This window comes from Stegodyphus dumicola, chromosome 10, assembly GCF_044657685.1.
Source record: "Stegodyphus dumicola isolate Sdum_Otavi_A_Nest chromosome 10, ASM4465768v1".
Lineage (NCBI taxonomy): Eukaryota > Metazoa > Arthropoda > Arachnida > Araneae > Eresidae > Stegodyphus > Stegodyphus dumicola.
In genome coordinates, this window is record NC_140777.1 from 146,942,681 (window position 1) to 146,970,524 (window position 27,844).

Genomic DNA, 27,844 nt, shown 5'->3' on the forward strand with positions numbered 1-27,844 from the left:
AGTACAAACCTATAACTTCAAAACATATTTTTTACGAAAGTAGGTTCAGAGCTTCAAGTAAAGTATCACTTAAAGTTTTAAGTTTAAGGAAAATCTAATATGTTGTCAGTTTTAAGGAAAATCTAATATGTTGTTCCCATTGATATAAACGTCTTAACTGAAATGTTTTGGATTATACTTAATATCGTTTTGCATTAAAAATTATGTACGGAGGTAAACCGAAAACATTACCTCCTTTACAGACGTATATATGTTGGCCGGAGGTAAAAATAGTGACTCCATAACGAAGCCGTCAAGGTCATGCCTGTTTCATGCACTCAAAGTCTCGCTAACTTAAACAGGCCTTTATGGGCTTCAAGTAAAGTATCACTTCTCTGTCCAATTTTATCCAAAATCTGATCAACGCTTTACATAAATGCAGAAAGTTTAAATACTTAAAATGGAATTTTTTAGAAGTTTGGTTCAAGAGTTATCATGGGCAAAAAAATCGTCACACATGTACCGACACACAAGCAGACAGACACCATCCTAAGAATATTAAAAGTGTGTTGTGGGGATCTTAATTTGTGCTCATTCACCGAGAATTCTCTATCACATTTTTGGACCGAAAACGTTTTCTCCCTTACCTATGTGTATACATGCTGGCGGGAGGCAATATCATAACAATTATTTTGGAACACCCAGTGTACACTGAATAATGTCCTGAAAAGTATGTATTTTATAAAAAAATAGATTAAATTTTTTAAAAGTAAATTAAATTTCCAAAAGAAAATTTGAAAGTTTTCATATCCTGACGTTTGCTCAGAAAGGTTTATTAAGGTTTTACTCTCTCACTGAGCCTCAGTCTACTAGTCTGTTCTTGAACTCACTCCTGATAACCAACTTCTACCTTTTTTTATAACTTTTTAACTTTATTATTAAGAATAATTTTCTTCCCACTTGTATATATACTTTTTATGCGTTAATTTTATTTATTAAATATCCCATTCTTCACACTCACGCCTCATAAAGTTTAATTCAGCATCAAAATCACAAAATATTTAAAAACAACATATGTTTAGAATTCCCGATAGAGTTTGCCATACATATTTTTATATTCGTTGTATTATTTCTTTAAAAAGAAATAAAACAGCTGTACAGCTTTTTAACTTAGCAGCGTTTTAAAGAAATAATACAGGCAGCTGTACTATTTCTTTAAAAAGAAATAGTTATAAAAAAAGAAAAAGTATGTAATGATTTTAATGAGTCCGGCTAGTGTCATTTCGCAAACAAAAATTGAAATATTTCTTATTAGACCTCTCATAATTTTCTTACATGTTTATTTAAAACAATCACATTAAAAATTAGAAAAAAATATTAAGAACTGTGGTTATTGCTCTTAATCTCTTAGTTTATTACTCAATAACATTCCAAGTTCAATTTGAAATTATTACAGGCATTACTGAATGAAAACACATTCGTGCGTGGAGGATAAAAGTATTTTAATTCCAGCCTCGGCAACATATTGTTTTCATAGAGCAGAGTTTGTTAATTAAAATTGAAAGATAAATATCTTACATTTTTCTGAATGGCAACAGTCTCGCAGTCTAGAGATAAAAATGCTGTCGCCGCTTTTTTGGAGGGTACAGACTGTCCTTTCACCATCAATGTGGAATACCTGATGTACTTTGCACTTTGTAATCGATTATGAAGTCTCGATGCTCCTTTTACCTTTTACATTTTATGCGGAATTGTGGTAAGAAAATCTTGCAGAAAGGAAAAGGGCCTACCTTCACATTTAATTTTTTTCTTGTTATATACGAGATTAGACGCAATGCGGGTAAATCTATATGATACAGCCAATCGTTTCCAGTATTCGAATTGACACCTTTATAAAAGTCTTAATAAATAGGAACTGACTCATATTGCTGATATAATGATCAAAAGCATTGATATGCTTATTTTAGGCCTCTTGTCAATAAAACAGCAGTTGTGTATGTGACGAGTCTAAAACATAAAGACAACTAGTGCATGTCAGTATTGTTGTTTAAGCAGAAATAATGCATGGTTATAAAACAGATATTAGAATCTACATGTTGTATATGTATAATTTAAAATAATTACGTACGGTAGAGCACATGAGCAAACGATTAATTGATTTTTACTTATTTGAAAACTTCGTAATCGATAAACAACGCCCACTTGCTTATCGATGATACAAGTTTGCATATCGATGGTGAAAGACAGTCTGTGCCATCCGAAGAAGAGGCGAACTAAAGAGGTCTAATTTTGAACACCGTTTTCCACTGCTAGCTTTAATTTTTTTGAGTTTTATAATGGAAATTTCATTAAAATTTTTAAATATGAAATAAATAGTAAAACAAATTCGAAATTAAAATTAGGGTTTCCAGGTGCATATATTAAGGTGGAGGACTACATTATTCAAAATTTGATGGTCTACTAATTTGTTGGAGATACTGTCTTTTTTTCACTGTGAGAGGAACATATATACATACATGCAGATTCTTCATTATTTAATTTCTTTAAAAATAATACAGGGCGATCGTATTTGGTGGAAACAGTTTGGAAAGTGGTACGCCGTTTCAAGTGAACCAACGCAAAATACTATTTCGAAACTAGTGGCCACCTTTGGCTAAACATTTAGTTATGCACAGTGTTCATATGAGTCGTTACCTGGTTTTTATTTTCGAAACCGCTGGCCATAGACATATACTTCCAGTTACAAAAAGTTTCGAATGATATAAATATTAAAATTCGGGTGTCTTGAAAGTTGAAAAATCACTTTTGTAAAATTTACAAAATCCGATTTTTTATGCAATCCCCCGGTACCTATACTTATAGTTAGAAAAGTTCCGGCCAGACGGGAAAGTGGTTAATGACTCTGACTGCCATACCAAATGGCTCAGGTTCGAATCCCGGAGAAAGGATTGATGTAAATTATTTGCCCGTTCATAGCAGGTAACTTTGGCCATCTATTAGGTGTTCTCATAATAAAATGACCACCGTTTCTGGCTTTCTAGTGGCCAAAGCCTAAAATGGCTAGAGCTGGCTATTAAAAAAATAGAAAAGCTTTATACCCATTATCAAAAATATAAAAAGGAAGTTTTAACTCCCGAATAACAAATACGGATCGAGATACCTCAATTTAAAGTAGGCCACATAATCAAATGGCCTGTACAAGTTGAAAAGCGAAATATTTGCTTTTGTAGAGTTCCTTATTTTGTAATTTCTAAGTTACTGTTGAAAATGAAGAATCTTAAGAACTGATAAGCGAATGATCGCTTGAGTTCGTGTGACAGTAAACAAGATAGAAGAGTAAACTAACCCTTGATTATTCCTACTAAGGTTTAACAAAACTCTGTCTTGGAGTGTACAACAAAGCCGACACTTCGGCTTGAACTTAAGAGACTAAGAATAATACTAAACTATCCTAACTAAAGGAGCTATAGCCGAAGCTATCAAAATTCTACCAGAGTTGGTCCCTTAACGCTAATTGACTGCGAAGCTATAAATGGCCTAAAGTGCTGTCGAGCGTGATAATAGCGTACGAGAGAGTAGCCTAAAAAGGCGGACGCGTCCAGCCAGAATACCTGGTATCTCTCTCAGTAAGACCGAAGAACTTCGCGGTTAAATACCGCTCTTCCTCATTATGTATTCAGACGTGATTCTAAAACTAAGTTCTGGACTGAAGTGTAAGTTAAAGTTAAAAATCGATAGGAAAGGAACTTTAACTCAAAGTTTAACTGTTAATTAAATTAACATAATCCTTACAACTTAACGAAAAATAAAGTATCGATTTAGAAAAATGTTTCTGAAAATAATATAGATTAAGTAACAAGCATTTCTATGCAGATAGTAGTGATAAGTATTGATCAACATAAATATTTTCAAAAAAGAGATCTTATTCATATTATCTTACAGAACCCACGTCCTTGGAAACAGTGACAGGCTTCGGTATATACCCGTGGAACAACTCCTAAAATTATGTGCATACATTAAAAATTTTAAATATTTCTAGGTTAATGAATTTTTTGTAAATTTATATTTTATAATTCTAAAGTAGTAAAACTTCACGAGAATATTAATAAGGTATTTTTAGAATTTGAAAATGTATGTTGTGGGAAAAATCCAGTTCTTGTGGGAAAAAATTTTGGCATACCATTTGCAATAAATTTCTAAATTAAAAGATTGTTAATCAGCGGTAAATCGCAAAAGAATATCGTCGAATGGTATTTAAAGGGAATAATCGGCGTTGAATCGCTCTAATTTATTTTTTAAGCAGCTCCTCAAGGCAAGTTAAAAAAGGCATTAAATATCTCAATTTTTAAATTAAATATATCGGTCAATGGTACGGGAGTTAAACTTGTATTTCATTTTTATAAGGAGGATGAAGTTCTCCAAAATATAGGTGTATGAACCGGAGTAACGCATACTGCGTAATTTTTACAATTTTCTTTTTCACCTTAAGAATACCAAAATACAAATATTTACGTAATTTAAAGTATTTTTGTAATTGTATACCTAAATTCCTTGCAACTGTAGTTGTTTTCAGTCCTATATGTAACTGCAAATGCATACACCCTTCCAGAAATTTCAAGAAATCGAAAGCGATGGGACAAACTATATAAGACAGGAGAGGTTATCAGTTCTCCGTGTATTCCGTCGAATTCGTAGCAATGAGTAATCGCCCGGCGAGCTTGGCTCTTTAGATAAGCTTTACACTGCGTTGTGTTTAATGTTCTTAGTAGTTAGAAGTGTATTTACTGATTGCGCTCTGGGATACTGAGAAAGGCTGAGCAAACAGTTTTGTAAATAGTTACAAAACTTTAAAGTGTTTCTTTGGGAAAATACATTTTATGAAACTACCATTAGTTCTGTTTGCATTCAATCCATTACGAACTTTTACGAACGTAATAATATGTCCCCAACCAATGTTTGCAAAATGAAGGCCGGTAAGAATATTTAGTGGTTATGGTGCTACGAATACATATTTAATTCACTTAATAAAATGTAAAAAACTAAAAGAAATGAAAAACAATAATTTGATTGCAGTAACTTTCTGCAGAGAGAGTTGTAATTTCAGTTCGAAAAACTCCTCAGTTTCCTTCTGATAACGTCAACTGTTGTTATTTTTAGAGAAAGGGAAGCTCTTGAAAACGAAGTCGACATTTTTATGACTTCCTCTCAAACTTTCGTAAACATATTTCAAAACAGAAACTAGATCATAAATATAAACGAAATAAACAGAAAATGTTATTTTCCTTGAAGCTGAATGAAGTTATAGATAAAAGACTAACTGTTAATTTATGGGTGCTGTAAGGAAGAGTTATGAAATTTTTAAGAAAATAGCAATGATTTAATGAAACCTTAACAATTTCAGATGATATTTCATGTTTTAATATCCCAATCTACAAATATGACTTGAACGCCAAAGGTCTTCCTATATTTCAAAGAAACCAGGATACTTAGAGATACCAAAACTTAATATAAGAATACTCATATTGAAAATGTAAATATTATAATATTCTCATTTTAAGGCTGAACTAGTGGGCAAACCCGCCAAATGAGAGGGCTGTGGCCAAAGCAAACTTAAGAAGTTCTATATATATCTGAAACGAAAATGTATAAAGGCATTTCAATATGAATGAAATCAGTTCAGTCTTTCTAAGAAACAACCAGTTTATTGTTGCCAAACCACATTTTTTGTTGCAACCAGGAAACAAGAACACTTTGGGTTAATACGTATACATGGACCTTATAAGAAATAGACTAACCCAAACGTCTTTTCTCCCTTGTCTGAAGCGTTGCCGGCTGTCACTTTGATCACATCCGGAGGAGTAGGGACGACTTGCAGAAATTTAACATTGGTTGCCCATTGCGGCGTGTGTAGTTGTGAAGAAAAAGCTGGTTGTAGCACCTCATTTCACAAATTAGAATTTCTACATATTTTTATTTTTGAAATTGAGATTGATTTTTAAAAATTTATCATATTTATCAAGCATAATTAGCATTCCAAATAATTATAAAGCTATTGCATGCTTTCAGGGCGAGGTATTTGTTTAGCTTTTCCTATGCTGTAAGGAAATTTGTAACTACTTCTTTTAGAAATTAACATTGTTAATCTAAACTAATAGAAAATTTCAAACAAGCAATTTTCTCTTGCAATTTTTATGCTTTATATTGGTGTAAATAAGTAAAAAATGCTAAAATATTTAAAAACGAATTTTTGAAAGTTTTGTTTAAAATTCTAAATTGCGCTGCTTTTTTAAAATTATAGATGAGTATTGTAGCACAATTTCTATAAAGGAATTTTATTTCAATTATATTTCTTAATACAACATAGTGATAAACACTTTTGACTCTAAAAATTTTTATACATTTAATTCTAGTATTAAAATTGTATTTAATCTTAATAATTAATTTTGCTTGTATTTTATAGTGATTCTTTTTTAAATTTATTTTAGTTCTGCATAAGATTTTTTTTATTTACTGTTAATTTAATTTATTAGCCCAAAGGGGCGGTAGCCTAGAAAGGATGTTAGTTTCGAAGCGGCATTTTGCGCTGTTTTACTTAAATGTCCGTGTCTCCTTGCAAATTGTTGTTACCAAATATTATCGCCCTGTATTATATGTAAAGAAATTAAATAATAAAGAATCTGCATGAATATATGTATGTTTCTCGCACTGTGACTATAACGACCGTATCTAGAGCCATCAAATTTTGAATAATGTAATCCTCCACCCGAACATAGGCATCTGGACGGCCAAATTTCGAATTTGTTTTAATCTATTTCATATTTTGTAAAACTTTAACGAATTTTTGACTAACAAACTCAACGAGTTCAGAGCGAGCACTGTACGTAAAATAACGGTTTTATCTCCAGTGCGGAAATTCTAAAGATATGGTGTTTTCAAATGTATGTGATTTATGGGCGAAGAACATGATATTCAATAAATATAGGTAACACACAAAACTTTAAAAATAGAGTGCTCCTAGATTTTATTTTATCTTTTTTTTTCTTCATTACTTTCAGAAAATTTTATGCTCCTAATTTTATGGATTATTAAAATAACAAATCCACTTTAATGTTAATAATTTAATGATCATATAATCAAATAAATATGATCGTTTTGTAATGTTATTATAGTTTGGAAAATCACTGCTTGAAAATGTTCATTAAATTAAAAAAAAAGAAATTATCAGATCTTGTTTAATTTTACCTTATTTATTTCAAAGCATCGCGTACTATCAATCGTATTTAATTTTACTTTATTTTTACGTAAAATTAAGTTCATAAATTTTGTGCTTAAAGCCTTTATCGTTTTACCAAAGTAAAGATGTTTGTACAAGAATTACGCGTGAAAAAAATGCACGAAATGCAGTAAAAAGTGCTTTAATGAGATACGAGTATATTAAATCCTATTTGGAAAAACCTGTGGCTTTCATAATCTCATCACTATACAACGTATCACATTTAATAATTAAAAAGAGTTATGTGATACAAACGTCATAGGTTTCAGTGTTAAAGTAAACCAGATCGTCCCTACTCTTTCTTGCCGACATGTCGGTGACGCGCGCCCCGCCCACTGAGTTAGTCTATCTCTTATAAGGTCCATGTACGTATACGTATGACGTCATGATTTAAATTTAACGTAATAATGTTGACATTAACCAAGCCTTTTCGACATATTGTGTTATATGCAACTACTTACTTTTTCAACGTCAGAGACCTTATATAATATACTGTTTGGCATTAAAATTGCAACACCAGGAAGGAATGATCTGACGAACTTCAAAATCACGTGAAAGGAAGAAGAAGTTGGGATGTGCAAATGATTAGTATTTGAGCGCATTTAGACGACGTAGGAGAGAGAAACGACATTTAAAGCACTGCACAAAAGAAAAGTTGTGTAGTGGATTTCTCATTCGGAAAGTGCTTTATAAAGTTGAAGTTTGCTTGGAATATCGTGATATACTTCGAATAAGAAGAGGAAATGCTTACCAGCAAGTTTCGAAATTCGATAGATGCAGGATCGTTGCCAGTCGAAAGTACAGATTATGGTTCCATGACATCTCCGGTGGCACTGGCCGATATCCAACAATTGTCATGCGAATATGGAATCAGTGGATTGCTGATAGCCATACTGAACAGCATGCAGGATTTCGACGTCTTCCCATGACTAACGCTTAAGAGGACAAACATATTGTGAAGTCAGTCCTGCAAAGAGCCAACACAGAGAGAAACTGCACTGCTGTCAGCAGCACAGAGAGAGACGGCGAATCTGGTGCCCCGAATGGCAAAGCTGGGTACAGGAGTGGCACAATGTCACCTTTTCAAACAAGTCCCGGTTCTACGGGCAGTATTCTGATGGCCATATACGGCCAGCAGTGTAATAATACGTTTAATGTTTGGAAAATCTATTTTTATTTCAAATTTTGTAATATTTGGCAAATCTTTTTTTATTTCAAATCTGGAAAGTCAACTCCCGCAGTTCTGGAGGAGATGATGCCAGAAACAAACAAACATAGAGATAGCCGCGCACAGATTTTAATAGTACAGACTAGTTGGCAGGCCCGCCAGATGAGCGGGCTACAGCCAAAACAAAATTTGTAAGTTCTATGTACCACTGAAAAGCAAATATATGAAAAAATGTCAGTATGAAAGAAATAAGTTCATTCTTTCCATGTAATCACCAATTTGTGAATAATTTTTTTTATTGCCGAACGTGGAAACAAAATCTTTTGATACTTCAGGTTAAATACGTACGACGTCATGATTTAAATGTAATGTAATATAACAACAATAATAAATCATGTCAGTTGTACTAACCTGAAACAAAAGAGTTGCCAACAGCAGCTATTTATTTAAAATGCTGATCTTAATGAACAATTTTCTACATACAATGACTTCATATGCAATCGCGTGCTTTCTTCAACGTCAGAGTATGACCTAATATAATAATAATATGTTTAACGTTTGACAATGTTATTTTTATTTCATATGTTGTAAAACGTACAAACTTTTGATTAAGACACTGTACCATTTGAAAGAGAGCAGCAGCAAAACTTTTCGAGATAAAGCATTTTTATCTCCAACGAGCGAGACTGTTGCCACTGGGAAAAATGTGTGCGAAAATAAGCGTTTTCAGAGATTATATTAATATCTCGGCTGATTAAAGTCGTACGAAGATGGAAATAGTCAAAATGGCTTCCCACGAATTTTTAGAATCGGGAATAAGATATTTAACATTTGGCAATGGTATTTTTGATTCATATCTTGTAAAACTTAGAAATTTTTTGTTAGAACACTCTACGATTTGAAAGAGAGCAGATATGATCTTTAAAAATATTTTTACAGCATTAAAATCTGTAAATAGTATCTTAGTGCCAGACGGTACATAAAAAGTGCCAGTTAATGGAATTCATCGACACGCATTTTACCCATGAGGCAACTTCTCCACGCGCAGCTCCATTGACAAAATATATGTTGATGAGCTCCACTTTCATGTATACCGTTCGGCATTTGTACAGGGAAAGAGGATCTACAGCAGAAGAATGCTTTTAACTACCGCTTAATAGAGCCTGTACCACTCCAATGCGTCGTTTCTGCACATACATACCGCTACAAAACGTGATTATCCTTTCCCGGTTCCCTTTGCTTGCATTTACATTTTTGTCAAATATTTTTAAGTCACCCTGTTTATAATCTATAATATTTATTATTTATATATGAATCGCGATTATTAAAAAAGAAATATTTATATGTAAAATTATAATTCTGGTGCAAAAGCAACTTAATTGTTGAGTACATTAGACTAATTATATCTTCAAAATATTAATCTTGGAACAACATACACTCTTTTGCAAAAAACTGGAAGCACCAAGAAGAACTTTTGCGATCGTGACGAAATTTGGTATGCAAAAACGTCTTGATCGAACATGCAAATGAGCAAAGTTTCAAGGCAAATGAACAGGAACTGCCATCATAGCTCGCATTTCTAGAATGAATTCGCAAAGTATAAAACCAGTAACAGAGGCGGAGAATTTATCTTTTTTGTTGCTGCCATTGTATTGTAATTCCGTAAAGAAGCAACTAAAGATGCCATTACGACGATATCAAAGACCTTACAGGCAACTAAACGACTTCGAACGTGGTCGCGTTGTAGGGTTGCGTGAATCTGGGTGGTCATACCGAGTAATAGGCCGCCACCTGCAGCGACATGGGTGATTGTGAGCCGTAAGCAGGTACTATGACCTTGATTTTTTAATCGTTTAATTATCTGTGTATGAGATATACACATATTCAGTTTCATCAAAAAAAAACCACTTCTTTCATGGTGCTTCGATTTTTTTGCAAAAGTGTGTAAAATAATAAAATAATACCCTGATGACTAAAATACCCTGACGCTAAAATAATACCCTGATGACATCATAAATTTTTAAAGTTTTTGAAGAAATGGAATAATATTATTTTAATATCTTTGCAGAAATAAATAATGCTTTTAAGCAAGAGAACTGTAGTTTAGACTTAACAATGCTTGCAAACGTGCAGATGAAGACAATAAGACAAATGTTGCCTTAGTGTAATTTTTACTTGAACTTCTAAGTATTCATAGTTATGGAATAGGTGATAAACAACAGTTTCTAGAACAGTAACTACAATTTAAGAATTAGAAACCAACAGTTTATAAAACGGTAAATATATTTTAAGAATTATTTCTCCCTTTATTTGGAAGATCTAAATAATTTTTTTTTTTTTCAGTTTCAACAGTGCAAGTGATATTTAATTTGACTGCGTAGGCTTAAATGTAGGTGTTTACGCAATGCAAAACACGACCAAGATTTAATTTTTTAATGTTTCTCGCTGCTAAAACTCGAACGGATGTTAATTTATTTTGAATTAGCCAGTATCACCGTTTGTAAATATATTTAAAGAGTACTATCATTTATTGCACAGAAAATGTTAAACTTACATAAAATTATCAATAAAAAGGAAACAGAAACAGTAAAATAATATATAAACATTTTCGACTAATGGAGTTCTTGAAATCCCAAAATGGCTAATGATTGGTGCATGCCGAAAATTTTCATTTCGTAGGATATATATTACTTTGCCATGTCTGACTTTTCAGTTTATAATAAAAAATAAACAGTTTAAAAATTTACAATGAAACCTTAGTCAAAGCCATCATTAGAAAACTGAAGATGAGTCTAGAATGTTTTTGATGATGCGTTTTTTATATTTATGTATGCTTCTATTGGTCAAGAATTGTATTACAGATCTTATTAATTCAATAAAGTTTGACTGAATGGAATAACAGTTTTATTCCTTTTTAGAAGTACTGCTTTCTTAGGGTTTTACAATGAGAGTAAATGTCTTTTTGAGTAGCAAGTGTAATTACTATTTTATTGTCAGCAGTTTCTTATATAGATGCATTGCTCAAAGAGTGAGTTTGAGGGAGATTTACGGCAGGAAATTCTACAGGTTTTTCTGCTTTTCATTTTATTTTATCTTCGTATTGTAGGGTTTCCTTATTTTGCATAACAAATTTATTTTAAGTTTTATACCAATTGTAGATTTCTCAACTTCCCCTCACATTCATTCGCCAGGATTAAATTTAAAATTAAGCTTATTTAAACGAGTGAATGTCTGAGTTTTTTAGAGCGTGTTTCGCTAGCCAAGCTAGGTTCCTGTGAGTTCACCTCTTAAACGTAACTTAAGTGCTATCTTGCACCATCTATTTCAGGTTTGACTTACATAATATTCTAAGTTTAGTTTCCACCACAAGTTGACGATGTTTATGTAACGCACACGAAGACCGTGCCTTTCTGTTAACTATTTTGAATTAATAAAGGGTTATTTTTACCCTTCGTCTGAGTCAGTAGTTTTATTCACACCTGTGCGAGAATTCGCCAGGTCATTATAAACTATTCTAGTTTATGTGTAACAAGAGAAAAAGACTCTACAGTATTTCTTTTTCTTTTCAATCTTACATTTATTGTGTCTTCATCAAAGACGGGCAAGGAATTCTAGACAGTTGAGAAGTGATATAGAAAAAACTGTATTTAATTTTTATTTTAGGGATAAAAATAAATTTGGATTGATGGATAAAAGATTTATGTAGCTACCTATTTAGAAGTACCTTATTTGTTTGTAGATGTAGAAATTTTTATTTATCAATTTCTTTAATAAATCCGACTCGTACTCAGCCTTAGTGATGCTCTCTGTTTCCCGCTTGACTTTCTGTTTGCTTATACAATTCTAAGAAAACTGCATTTTTATAGATATTTATTTACTAGTTAGATTTTGTTTACTAGGTTATATTTACTAGTTATTTTTATAGAGATTTCGTATATTTTGCCATATTTTTATACACATAGTTTCGGATTACTAGTTTTTGATCTATTTGAAACTTTTATTTTGAATATTTGTGGTAAAATGAATACTGTAATATGAAATGGAACTTGCAAAGTGGAATGAATTTATAGAATATTTTTTATGGATAACATTTAGTTTTTAATTTTTTTTTTTTTTGTTTTTAATATTTTGAATAAATTCTAAAATTCAAGATATAGTAATATGATTTCAAATATAATAATCAGAAAACTATAGTACTTCGAAATATATAAATATATCCTAAGAGTTAAAAAGGAATAAAGTTTTATTCCTTTTTAGAAGTACTGCTTTCTTAGGGTTTTACAATGAGAGTAAATGTCTTTTTGAGTAGCAAGTGTAATTACTATTTTATTGTCAGCAGTTTCTTATATAGATGCATTGCTCAAAGAGTGAGTTTGAGGGAGATTTACGGCAGGAAATTCTACAGGTTTTTCTGCTTTTCATTTTATTTTATCTTTGTATTGTAGGGTTTCCTTATTTTGCATAACAAATTTATTTTAAGTTTTATACCAATTGTAGATTTCTCAACTTCCCCTCACATTCATTCGCCAGGATTAAATTTAAAATTAAGCTTATTTAAACGGGTGAATGTCTGAGTTTTTTAGAGCGTGTTTCGCTAGCCAAGCTAGGTTCCTGTGAGTTTACCTCTTAAACGTAACTTAAGTGCTATCTTGCACCATCTATTTCAGGTTTGACTTACATAATATTCTAAGTTTAGTTTCCACCACAAGTTGACGATGTTTATGTAACGCACACGAAGACCGTGCCTTTCTGTTAACTATTTTGAATTAATAAAGGGTTATTTTTACCCTTCGTCTGAGTCAGTAGTTTTATTCACACCTGTGCGAGAATTCGCCAGGTCATTATAAACTATTCTAGTTTATGTGTAACAAGAGAAAAAGACTCTACAGTATTTCTTTTTCTTTTCAATCTTACATTTATTGTGTCTTCATCAAAGACGGGCAAGGAATTCTAGACAGTTGAGAAGTGATATAGAAAAAACTGTATTTAATTTTTATTTTAGGGATAAAAATAAATTTGGATTGATGGATAAAAGATTTATGTAGCTACCTATTTAGAAGTACCTTATTTGTTTGTAGATGTAGAAATTTTTATTTATCAATTTCTTTAATAAATCCGACTCGTACTCAGCCTTAGTGATGCTCTCTGTTTCCCGCTTGACTTTCTGTTTGCTTATACAATTCTAAGAAAACTGCATTTTTATAGATATTTATTTACTAGTTAGATTTTGTTTACTAGGTTATATTTACTAGTTATTTTTATAGAGATTTCGTATATTTTGCCATATTTTTATACACATAGTTTCGGATTACTAGTTTTTGATCTATTTGAAACTTTTATTTTGAATGTTTGTGGTAAAATGAATACTGTAATATGAAATGGAACTTGCAAAGTGGAATGAATTTATAGAATATTTTTTATGGATAACATTTAGTTTTTAATTTTTTTTTTTTTTTGTTTTTAATATTTTGAATAAATTCTAAAATTCAAGATATAGTAATATGATTTCAAATATAATAATCAGAAAACTATAGTACTTCGAAATATATAAATATATCCTAAGAGTTAAAAAGGAATAAAGTTTTATTCCTTTTTAGAAGTACTGCTTTCTTAGGGTTTTACAATGAGAGTAAATGTCTTTTTGAGTAGCAAGTGTAATTACTATTTTATTGTCAGCAGTTTCTTATATAGATGCATTGCTCAAAGAGTGAGTTTGAGGGAGATTTACGGCAGGAAATTCTACAGGTTTTTCTGCTTTTCATTTTATTTTATCTTTGTATTGTAGGGTTTCCTTATTTTGCATAACAAATTTATTTTAAGTTTTATACCAATTGTAGATTTCTCAACTTCCCCTCACATTCATTCGCCAGGATTAAATTTAAAATTAAGCTTATTTAAACGGGTGAATGTCTGAGTTTTTTAGAGCGTGTTTCGCTAGCCAAGCTAGGTTCCTGTGAGTTTACCTCTTAAACGTAACTTAAGTGCTATCTTGCACCATCTATTTCAGGTTTGACTTACATAATATTCTAAGTTTAGTTTCCACCACAAGTTGACGATGTTTATGTAACGCACACGAAGACCGTGCTTTTCTGTTAACTATTTTGAATTAATAAAGGGTTATTTTTACCCTTCGTCTGAGTCAGTAGTTTTATTCACACCTGTGCGAGAATGCGCCAGGTCATTATAAACTATTCTAGTTTATGTGTAACAAGAGAAAAAGACTTTACAGTATTTCTTTTTCTTTTCAATCTTACATTTATTGTGTCTTCATCAAAGACGGGCAAGGAATTCTAGACAGTTGAGAAGTGATATAGAAAAAATTGTATTTAATTTTTATTTTAGGGATAAAAATAAATTTGGATTGATGGGTAAAAGATTTATGTAGCTACCTATTTAGAAGTACCTTATTTGTTTGTAGATGTAGAAATTTTTATTTATCAATTTCTTTAATAAATCCGACTCGTACTCAGCCTTAGTGATGCTCTCTGTTTCCCGCTTGACTTTCTGTTTGCTTATACAATTCTAAGAAAACTGCATTTTTATAGATATTTATTTACTAGTTAGATTTTGTTTACTAGGTTATATTTACTAGTTATTTTTATAGAGATTTCGTATATTTTGCCATATTTTTATACACATAGTTTCGGATTACTAGTTTTTGATCTATTTGAAACTTTTATTTTGAATGTTTGTGGTAAAATGAATACTGTAATATGAAATGGAACTTGCAAAGTGGAATGAATTTATAGAATATTTTTTATGGATAACTTTTAGTTTTTAATTTTTTTTTTTTTGTTTTTAATATTTTGAATAAATTCTAAAATTCAAGATATAGTAATATGATTTCAAATATAATAATCAGAAAACTATAGTACTTCGAAATATATAAATATATCCTAAGAAATCTATTACTTAGAATATAGACAGAAAGCATTAGGAAGAGAAATCTAAGACATTAGGGAAACCCGTTTTTAAAAATCAATTAATTTAAGTAGCAAAATTACTTAATTATTTAAATAAAATATAAACTTTTTTGTTTTATGATCTAAAAGATAAATGACTAGAAGATTTTTGGAAATGAAATAGAAAAAAAGAATTAAAAGGAGGAAAGATTTTCGTGTTGTATTTTTAAGTATATCGCAGCAGAACCAAGGAAATGGTCCTCGGAATCATAGCATAATAATTATAATAAGAAGAAGAATGAGTGAAAGGAATAAACATTGCAATGGAAAGAAAAATATTATAGTAGTTATAAAACTGATAAAGAGTTCTGGAGTAGTTAGCTAAAACAATGGACATTATCTTCTACATTAAAACCTAAAACATCATCTGATTCTCCTTCTGCAAACTCAAATGAGTTATGATTTACTTCTGCTAAATATTTTATTATTCACACGAAAAATGAAAGAAAGTTTCTTTAGAAAAATCACAAATAGGTTTGGTGCTCAGCTTCAGTAAGAGAATAAGAAGGTAGTTGAGTATTTTCGCTATAATCTATAACATGACATAAATAACCAGTTCACATGAGTCAGAGACAAAATGGTTGCATCTGCAGTGAAGAAGGTGTTTGTAATTTTAGAATTGAGCTAAATAGATCCGTTATCGTGGTTAGACCTTGACCGAACGTCTTACATCCACCTCCAAGCAATAAATATATCCTCGATCAGCACAAGAAATTTAAAAGCATGGGTTTTGGGGGCGAAAGGAAAAGTTCTGGGCAGTTCTGAATGTTTGAAGAACAATGTACTGGATGTGATCGTGGCGTCTTCCGTTGAAGTCCAAGAATATCAATAATGAGAGCAAAGTTTGAAACTGCAACTCTAGAACTTGATGCTAAAATCCATTTAAATTTTACGGCTAAAACCCATTTCATACCAGCTGCACTTGTTGGAGCAGTTAATTGAAATGCTTTGAGTCGAATTTGGCAAACGCTGAGCAACTGGCCCTGTCAATAACGGTGCAACATTTCTAAATCGCTACAATAAACTTGCAGGCTTTTTTGTAAATCTTGATGATTTCTAATATGCATATCTTGCATTGTCTTTATTTATAAGTTACTAAACCTATACAATTCTTTTGTAATAATTCTGGAGCCTTTATTATTTATCGATAAATACATTAATACTTGCTCAAGTTTTCTGGGATTTAAATCATCTATATACTTGATGAAAAATATAATTTCGAAATAGTATAACAGGAATTTTCATTTATTAAATAGGAAAGTAAAAGCTCACATGTATCTAAAATCTTGATATTTTAGAAAGTAGTATCGTATTGCCTGAATTACAAAAAAACTATAGTACTTCTAAATATATAAATTCTTCATTGTTGCCTTGCTAGAAATTTTCTATCTTATATGTACAGCCACTTAATATTTTTAAAAATGTACAAAGTGAGAATTAATGAATGATTCTGTAACTTTTATTTAACTTTCAAAGTAGTACATATATTTATTTTTACTTCAGTCGTTAATATTTAAATCATCTAATTATCTTTTTTGTTAACCAACTTCAACATATCAAGTCAAACGACTTTACGTACACGTGCATACCCTCTTGTTTTTATTTAGAAATTTTAAAATCGTCATTCAAAATTATATTCCCTTATATTCTGTCCAGTAAGTAATTATTTCTACAAACTTATGAAAATGCAGTTAAGTTTTGAAAAAAAGGTATTTCTTACAATATACGAACTACAGGGGAAAAAAGAAGTGGAGTAAAAATCAATTCCAATTTCTTCCTCAAGTGTTCCCGAATCTAAATCGTCTCTTTATTGTCGGAATGTCAACGGTCACGTATACCAAACTCCTCTTAAAAAGACTGGCATCTAAATTGTACGTCAAGAAGTCAATAGTCGTGCAATGATTTCACCAAACTTAGATCTTTCCTTATGCCTATCAGTCGCCTGTCAACCTCAGACCACACCGCAATGGAGATATCCTCTTCCTTTCCTGTGATTTCGACATCAAGAAGTTAGGAAAAGGAGAGAAAGGTGAAGCAATCTCTAGACATCCTTAAAAATATCTCTTTGCTGTTTTAGAAGTGATTTAAGCAGGTGAGTTTCCAAAAGTGTGTGAAATTTTTAATTAAAACATTTTTTCTTTAATCCCACTAATATTTGTGATTTGTATTTTTTATTATGTTCTACTTGGAGAAAAAGTTATTTAAAATATGTTCCTCATAATATAACTTAAATCAGTGCCAACCATCCTGAGGGACACATTTAATTTTGTAATCAGTGGGCACTTAGGCTTTTGTGTTTTCATCCACTGTCGATGAGTACTTCTTGAACTGGTGACATCAAAATGCCATAAAGGGTGTAAACGATGATTGATTCTCATTATAGCAAGTAATATATGGAATAATTTCTTATATTTTAGTGAGAGTGAAATAATTTGAATCGTTGTAATATCGTATCACAAAACTATTTCAAATTCCATTACATTGTAGGATAATTAACCTGTAAAATGCAACCTGGAAATAATTCTAATACACATATGCCACTATTGATAAACGCCTTCAAGAATCTGAAGTTTTAATTACAAATTTATTCTTTAAAGCTTCGTCCCTCAAAATGAAAATTGTCCAAGTGTTCTATTTTCTCTAAAAGGAAAATTATGAATCTAAACTTACCTTTAATAGTTAGTTCTTTTCTTATATGAATTTAAAATAACATTATCGATAACCATTTGAAAGGTTAACCGATATTACCGTCTTTTAAACGCAAAAATATTTGAAACTTCTCCAAAGTAAAATAAATTTCAAATAGTGTTAATAAAAAGAGGAGTTAAAATTTGCATCTTTCGAAAATTTAGATAGTTTATACTTTTCCAGCTATTCTCATTTTCGTATATTTATATAACGTTGAGTTAATTTGAGATACTTGAAATACATGTTAATCGAGGTGTTAAAAACACTTTATTTTTAGAGTGATTAAAAAAATAAATAAAGTAATTAACAAAAGGAAAGGAAAAAAATCTGAAAGTTTTTAGATTTTAGATTACGCCCAAACGAACTTTTTTTAACGTTTTGTGTGTTACCTTTATTTATTAAATATCATGCTCTTTGCAGATAAACCATAAAAGCTTGTTTTATCACAATGCGAGAACAATACATACATACATTTATGCAAATTCTGTATTATTTAATTTATTTAAATAGAACACAGGGCGATAATGTTGTGGCAACAATTTGAAAAGTTAACCGACATTTATAGTGAACCAACACAAAATGCCAAAACGAAATTAATAGCCCTTCTAGGCTAACGCCCTTTGGGGTAAAAACAGGTATCTTTGTAATACATTTTAGGTCTTGAATTCATAAATATGATAATTTTCGTTAATTTTATCAGAAGTGCTCTGCAAATGAATTACATAATTATTAAACATGGCTCTTAGAATAAAATGATAATATTGTTAAATCCATTGAAATATCAAGAATAGAAATTTTATTTGAAATATTGTATGGAATAAGTCTAATTAAAATATTTAATGCACTATAATACTCTTTCTGAAGGTATGGTTAAAATAAAACTGCATGAAATTAAAGTACTTAGAATTATTTTGTTCTTACATTATGCAAGAAACATTACATAAATTTCAGTAAAACATACAGAAAGCTTTCCTCAATGTTTGGTTGCCTTAGATAGAAGAAAAAGCATTTTGAGAGGAATATGGTGAAGTATTGCAATTACTGGACTCTCAAGTAATAAAAGTGAAATGTACATGTTTAATAATATAACATTATATTTTGTTCTGCTGTTCAATTAACATTTGAGCACCCTTCGAAGCCAAGATAGTTATCCCATATTTTAACTTTCCATTCAAATTTTATTGTGTACTTTGGTATTTAAAGAATCGCATTTATGATTTTATGCTTCACTTGTGTAACGTGAATACGATACATGTTTTCTTAGAAATGACCGTAAATAGGCCTCCTTATCCTTATCAGGTAATCCTCGTAGGATTTGCCGTATTCTAAATTTCATATGATGTTTTTGTAAAAGTTTTAATTATAATTTTATCGATAAGATTTTGTAAACGAATTAGTGTAATAAAATTATAGTTGATTCTTAGTAACGCCTGTTTTTCCAAAGGAATTCAGTGACTCTTGAAAAATATTGAATAATATTATGGTTTCATTTCATTTTTCATGAAATTATTAAGTATAGAATTCAGACGCTGGTTTATATATCATTAGATACTCAAAAAACCTGAAAATCTATAAAACAATATCTATAAAACAAGAAAGAGAGAAATCTTGAAACAAATGTAGGATAACACATGGAAGAGTGTTCATGTCTCTTGCTTTGTTAAAACTGTCATTCTACTCGTTCTCCCCAACATTTTCAGTCAAAAGCAGAAGCGCATATCAAAATTCATAGAATAATATTCAAAATTCAGTTTTTTTCCAATTAAACTCCTCAGCATTTTTATGAATTCTATTCACAGTACTTTTATAATACTAATTCGCAATGTTATTAAAGAAATATGCAAACACAACTTTGACTGTAAAAATAAAACCTTAATAGGCAAATTAGTATGCACCATTCATTGCGTAATAATCTAATTTTCGATACCGATATTAGAAAATTATGAAAAAAATCTTATATTAAAGGAATTAGCTTTAAAAAGCTCTATATTAAGCTCTATATTAAGCTCTATATTAGCTCTATATTAAAGGAATTAGCTTTAAAAATAATACACATTTTCTTATATATTTCCATTTATTACTATAAAGTAACTATTAATACATTACAATATAAACTACTGTGCTACCATTAAGTATGCAAAATAGTGAGCTCAGAAATATATTAATTCATTTTAGAGGAAGCTATGCCGAATTTTAGGTTTAGGAAAAAGGGCTATGGAACTTTAGATTTATTAAAAATAAAATTTTTCCGTCAATGAAGTATATTCAAGTATAATAATATACTATTGAGGAAAGCTTCACCTGTGGTCGAGTGGTTAAGACCGCTGAATACAGATAGTTTGATCTGGTTTGCGTTCGGACCCGGGAGAGCGAGCTGGCTGCATGGTTAGCTTGGTCTTTGTCACGCGTAACGTGACTGCCGGCCATTTTCCCTCAGAAAGACCTGCATGAAGGCATCGTTCCTCTTAGGCAGATGGTAATCTTTGTGACTTTGCCATATTTAAATAATCTAACCTAAACATCCTATTAAAACCATGCATTTAACAAGACGCCTTGTATCTTTATGTTTAAAACATGAAATTTATTTTAAAAATGTATTTAAATGAGATTTATTTATCATTGGCATGAATAGAAAAATGCATGGTATCAAAAGGATAGAGCAATATACTGGTTTAGAGACTCGTTTCTGAAAATGTATCACGAAAACGTTGCAGAATTTATGAAATAAAATTTGTTTCATTTAAAAGAGAATTAACATATCGATTCTTACTAAATATTAGTTTCTTAGAGATAATAATTTTAAATAATATTCGCATTTAACGAAGACTGAAACTAACAGTTCTTCGTAATAAAATAATCGCAAGCAATTTCGATATATAGGGGCATTAAATTTCGTTCTTTACATACATATATATATATATATATATATATATATATATAGTATAGTCAAAATACATTGTATTTCTAAAGCGCAGAGTCGTTGGCGGTTGTCTAAATTCTGTATTTTAAAAAGATGGTTATGCCACATCCGGTTTGGTTTAGTGATTATGGTAAAGTCTCGAGGGTTATCTGTCTAAGTGAATGGATGCCTTCATGGAGGACTTTTCTATTTTCGTTAATATCTAGTGACAAAAAAAATAAAAAGTTTTTTAAAATGCCAAACTAAATTTCCGATAAGTAATTACTAAAAAGGTGCATTTTTACACGGCAAGTTGAAAATGACATCAAAAATTCCAAATTTGGAAATCAATATACCGATTAATGTTGTCGTATAGGGCTCAAACTTCATATATTTTCATTTTTTTATAGCCAGTACACAACTTCTCAGATATACGAATTAGTACAAGAACTGGGAGACGCATGATTTTAGTAGAAGTTAGATTTCATATTTGAACCCCAATTAGTTTTTTAATTTCACATTGCCAAAATATGAACACGTTTGTCATTTATAACACTTCTGTTATTGGAAGTATATGACTAGACCAACGACTGCGAAAATTATATATATATATATATACGCGTTTAGTACTGCTGATTACAATGAAAAAGGGAGATGCACAACTAGATGTTATCTGCAGTCCCATATACAAAATGACAACGTTTTCAAGCTAATCGTTTTTGAGTTATGTAAGATACGTACATCCAGACGTAGGTATATACGTACAGACGTCACGAAAAACAATCTCTTTTGAATCCATTTTATAATCCACGTTGGAAAACAGACTCCTTTATTTTGACCACCTGTTCTTTATTTCGTACCAGGAAGTTTTTTAATTGATATTATGAACATTTTTAAGAATTCTTTACTTTGTGCACAGATTAAACCATTGCAGAATTCTAATATATTTACAGAAGAATTATAAGAAAATAGAAAATAAAGCTGTTCGCTAAAAACATTTAATATTTGAAAATTGCTCAAGCCTATCCTTAACGGAATTTCCTTAAAATTTACGTTTCGCAGCTTAAGATATAACTATGTTATAATAATTGTATTTGTTACATCTGTATTACAAAATTAAGAGACTAGGGTTTTCCTAGATGAAAAGAGTAATTTTTCATACGAATGATAAAATAAATTTTAATACTAAAATAAGAAATTTGTATTTTTATGCTATATTTGTCTGCATTTTATTTTGAATTTCAGCTACCATATATTTTAATGCAAGTATAGTTAGTGTATATGAGTTTTCTTTTGACGTTATAAAATATATTATTTTACTGATATTCTTTCTTTCAACAATGGGATTTCACAAAAAGGAATTTTTTTGCCTTTGCACTTTTCAGATTATAAAATTTTGATGCACTTCATAATAACTTACCTAGGAATAAAATTTAAATAATGAGAAGATTAAATGGGAATTGTAATTGAAATATCAAAAATCACATACTAATTGTAAGAATAAAAAACGTATTTTAACTTCAAAAAAATCTATTGATTATTAAACAAATTAAGTTTAATCTAATTCTGTAAATATAGGTATAATTAAAAGCAAAATTATGGCTCTCAAATTTGATTTTCTGATTCTGAATCTCCAAAGCTATTGATTTTTATGACTTTCCCTATTTTTAGTGCATTGCGATAATATTTATTTTCTGACTAATGCAAAAAGGCAAAAATAAATTTATATGTCATTTTAAAATGTGCATTTTCATTTTGTTAACATTAAATATGCGAATTCAGAACACTTTTAAGACCAAAATTTTAATTATAATATGTTTTAGAATTAGCACGGAATCTTATTTTGAATATTTATTATGCTGCATGCACGCAAGTCTTCGTCAGAAATTCCTGGTATTGCGTAATAATCTTATTTCTAGTCTTGTGTCTATTTATGAAAAGAACACTTTATTTGGCAAATGATCAAATATTGAATACACACATCAGTAACTAAATTACCCGATCTTGCTTTCAGATAGGTCGAAACATATTACTGTTTGGCCTAACTGCATTTAAAAATAGTAGTTTCAGTATATAGATAATATGTAAATGTTACTTTTCAGGCAATAAATAATTTTCAGGACATGTACAGATAATATAACCGGTTTTTCTCAAGTAGGAATTACGTTGCGTCATGTAACCTGCATTTAAAAATCATCGCACTTACATCACTGTGGTTTTGGTCTCAGTTTACACATACTTTAATTAAATAAGTGAATTAGCCTTTAACATTTCAAAAATTTGTCTTGTAGACGTTTCGATTATTTTAAAAATTTAAATGTTAGTTTTATTCAACGACAAAAAAATAACATTACATTACTTTCGCATAGGACATTTTTTAAAGAAAAGCAAATCAACCTAACAAAATCGTCAAAACCAACCTAAAGCAGCGTGGAATATGAAATACAATTAGCTGAACAAAATGTACATACATCTTGTATACTGAGATATATAATGGGACTAAAAGTTTGTTATATTGATGAGTTACTCCTAATTTGAGATTATGGAATGAATTAAAGATGATTATCAAGCCACAATTTTTTTCAGTCAATCTTCAAAGCTCTGATTTAACTAATTTACCAACTAACAAAACATTTACGACTGCTATATACAACTAAAAGGATTCTAAAGATTCTTAGAAAGCTTTACCAGACTGCCATTCAATAAAAATATTATAAATGTTAAATTTTATTCTTTCATTACCTGAAAATTTAAAATATGGTCTACACTCCATGTATTGTAATTTGCCACTAACGTTTTAATAGAAAAATAAATATTTCATTTAAATTTATTCAAATATTTTACCAGACAATTATTTTAAAACAAATTCTTAAATGAATATTTGAAAAGAAAATTTTTAGTAAATATAATTCTAACAAAGCTTCTGTATTGAAACATTCTAATAAAGTAATAAAAATCCTTAAGTTTTAGAAATTTAGTAAATTATTTATATTATATTACTTAAATGCAATTAAAATAAGTTTAGCAGGTACTTTATCCTGCCGAATACATTTTTAAACATTTATGAATAAAATTCAGAATTATATAACGTTGCAGCTTTCTTACGCAAAAATAAGAATTTGGGTAATGTGATTTCAGTTCCAACTGGAAAATGAAACTAATTTTCTTAATACATTAGTCTCAAGAATCACAATTACGCTAAAACACAATATTAAAAATTATTTTTTATATATTCTAAATAAAAATGAAAAAGATTTCAGCAAACATTAAGGGATAAACTAAAAATATTAAAAAAAAAATAATAAACTGAAAATAATCAAATTGGACAGCACTTCATGTAAAAAAAATTTATATTTAGTTAACTTAAAATTTCAGTTAACTTCAGTTTCAGTTTTATAATCCCTCACTGATATAAAGTAAAAAACTTGTTATCAGTTCATTACAAAAGTATGACAGAATGTATACTTATTCTCATGAGCAGAAAACCTGTTGCATGTACAAAGAACTGTTTAAGGCATCACTTATCAAGCAAACAAAAAATGATAAGAATGAATGAAGATAAATATATCAGAACAATAATTTAATTTAATTACTTGAAGGATTAAATAACAACAAAATAAATCGGATAAAGATCTAATCTAGTTTTGATTCCTACGTTTAAATTTCAGTACTAATAATTAATAAAGTAAATGCAAAGTTAGAGGTCTGCTTAAAAAAAACCACAAATTTTTAAATAATAATTTTTAAAAATTTTAAATTCACAAAACGTGTTTTTAAAATTAAACTATAAAATATGAAATAAAAACAGTTTTTAAATAAGATAAATTAAGACAGGAAAGAAAATTAAAGTTTGCAGCATAAGAGGTAGATGATTAAAACAAACTTTTACAAACTCATTTTTTTCTTCGTTGAGCTTACTTTAAATGATATTGTTACTTATTAGTTATATAAATATGACATAATGAATTACATAAATTTCTAAATGAGAAAAAATTGAGAAAAATTTGCTTAAGGAATTCATAATGAAATATCATAATAATTTTGATGGTATGTTGATATTTTGTTCCAAGATAATACTATAAAAATTCAGAAAACATTATTATTCCCATTGATTTTTCAACGCATTGTAATTTTTCTCAGAAATAAATAATAATATTTTCAGCAATAACTCCTAACCTTTATAAAGCTAATTTGGAGTTATTTACATAAATGTCAAAACGGAATTCTTTTTTGGTGGAGGATATTTAAAAAGAACAGTTTTTGATAAGACAGTTTTAGTTTATTTACTTTTCATTTTATGAGTCCTGTTTCTCAGTAACTTCACTTTTTATATATTTGTCCACATCTTAATTAAGCGGTAAAGTAAAAAACATTGTTAAATAATTCTTTTTTGTTGTTATTTTATGATAAAGATGCATGAAAGAAAAAATCCGAAAAGTTGCTTAACAGAGTAACTTCTTCTAGTTTTGTTCAGTTTTCATTTCTTTTAAAATTAAACAAGTTAAATGAAGCATAAAAGATTATTGTTTTTAATTAAAATTCTTACCTTCACTTCTGAAAACTGAAATTTTAATTGAAGAAAGTATCACTACAAAATTAGGGAAAAAGTAATTAAACTAATATCAATCAAGTTCGACTTTCAAATTTTGTCAAGGAAAAAAAGAGCCAAATATCTTAATAAAAGCTTCAGATATGTATATTATGCTTTTGAAAGACCAAATACCTGCATAAATTTTCCCTCCGCTTTGTTAAAAGTGCATATAGAAGAGAGCTAACGCCCCTTAGAGTAGCTTATACAGCAGCGCTTGCTTCCGAAGAACATTGTGCACTTGCGCTTAACAAGTGGCCGACACTAGCGCCACGCAAGGGAAAGCGCCGAAGAATGTTTCCGAGTTTTTCGGGTTGGATATTAAAACTCATCATTTGGTTAATAGAAGCTTAGGATCAAAAACTTGAAGGACAGTGATGAGTTTCTGATGGAGAATATTTTTGAAAGAATTTTAAGAGCAGGGGAAGAATGTCAAGTACGGAAACAAAAATTAATTATTTTCTTTTTGTATTAAATAGATTAAAAATAACTTTTATTCTATATATGTTATTTAAAAGTTAAATAAAAATGGCAATGCTAAGCTTAATAAATCTGCCATGCTTCTCAAATTAAATGCGAATTCTGCTAATACTATGCTTCTTCTCTTTTTGAAAGAAATAATTTTTTTTTAAAAAGAAAGAACAGTTTAAAAATATACTTTGAATATAAAAGTATACTTCGAAAAAAAATTAAGCTATAAAAGTATGCATTTGTTCATTTTTTAATAATTTCATATTTCTCAGAATTTATTGAAAATACTTTTAAACACTTCTAAAAAAACACGATAAGATTTTTATCAGTAATTTCTTTTTAGCGTTTTATATCGAACTGTATCCACTTATCTCCAATTGTGTCTCGAACTTTTTCCTAAAACATCTTTTTATCTCGAACTTGTCTCGAATTCTTCCTTAAAGAAAATTAAAAAAAAATAAAATAATAAAAGAAAGAAGTAATTATTAGTTTGTTTTTTTTTTCAGCTTAAGTAAGACTGGAAGGATGATATATCAATAATTTAATTTTGAAAGCATTGCATTAATTTTCTTGCAAACAAACAACATTTCTTGAAATAGATATATTTAAAATTCATTCTGATAGTATGTAGAAATTTAGTATAACATAGAAAATTTCTATTAGTTATATTACAGCAAAATATTTCTTGTCCTTTAAATTCACAAACTTTTATAATTTTGAAAAGAGTAAGGGTAGTTTTAATAATAGTGGTTTTAAATTCCTACTGGCATGCATTTAGGCTTAGTTGCAACAAAAACTTAATTATCCAGAGCACTTTCTATTCAACAGTTTGTTTTTCTTTTAAGATCATGAAAAATTAAGATTTATTAAGTTATTAGCACAGATGAGGGTAAACTCAGATGAGCTATTTGTCTCGAAACGGCATTTTGCGTCGAATCACTTTTAAAATTGTTGCCACCAAATATTATTGCCTTTATTAAAATAAAAAAACTAAATGATGAAGAATTTACACGAATGTAAATATATTTTCGCATTTTGAAAAAACAACGGTACCTAGAATTATCAAATTTTGAATAACATACTCTTCCACCTGAACATGGGCACCACGACACCAGAATTTTCAATTTGTTTTATTGTCTTTTTCATATTAGGTAAAACTTTAACGATTTTTTTTAAAAGTCAACAATTTCAAAGCGAGCATTGGCAACACGAATAAAATATTTTTATCTCAGGCGCGGAAGTCTAAATATCGAAATTCTAAATGCCAAAATTTATTTTTCTTCCTTGTTATTTCTGTAGTATTAATAAATTTAAATTCTTTTTTATCTACACATATATTCCCGCAATATTTAGGTATTAACTAAACATTGCTCTTTCAAATATGACAGTAGGTTTTGGTTTATGTATGCAGCATTATATTATGTTGTTTCTTGAAAACCTATTAGGGGTTTCACGTAAAGTACAACTTCCAGTTATCCGTCAAAAACTGTTATGGGCTTCAAGTATTACTTCCAGCTGAATAATTTACCCAAAATTTAATCAACTCTTAATACGAATGCAGAAAACGTAAATATGGAAAACAGAAATTTTTTGGAAGTTTAAAATAAAGAGTTCTCGTTGAACTAGTCGTCACACACGCATACACAGACAGATATTATTGTGAAAATAGTATAAATGTGCTGTGGTGTTTGCTCACAAAAGACTCACAATCAAATTTTTTAGACCGAAAGTTACGTCTCTTAGCTGTACACATAGATGGGCAGGAGGTAATATGCATAGTTTCCAGAATGATATATAAAAATCTTGCCTTTATTTA

The 27,844-nt window shown here is 29.7% G+C and overlaps 2 protein-coding genes across 5 annotated transcripts in view; one reads left to right on the top strand and one right to left on the bottom strand.

The window, feature by feature from the left end:
- The window catches only part of LOC118201050 (synaptic vesicular amine transporter-like), a 231,192-nt gene that overhangs the window by 166,794 nt on the left and 36,554 nt on the right, over positions 1-27,844 (bottom strand). The window contains exon 1 of one of the 3 annotated variants that reach the window (XM_035373081.2): positions 25,693-25,789. The exons of 1 other annotated variant lie outside the window; for it this stretch is intronic. The gene's annotated coding sequence lies outside the window, so the exon portion shown is untranslated. One more of the 3 variants, XM_085825689.1, reaches the window with a different exon arrangement.
- The window catches only part of LOC118201065 (LRP2-binding protein-like), a 99,830-nt gene that overhangs the window by 26,552 nt on the left and 45,434 nt on the right, over positions 1-27,844 (top strand). Inside the window, exon 1 of one of the 2 annotated variants that reach the window (XM_035373095.2) lies at positions 25,865-25,993. The exons of the other annotated variant lie outside the window; for it this stretch is intronic. The gene's annotated coding sequence lies outside the window, so the exon portion shown is untranslated. Of the gene's footprint in view, positions 1-25,864; positions 25,994-27,844 lie in introns of those variants that run through there. 2 annotated transcript variants of the gene reach the window in all.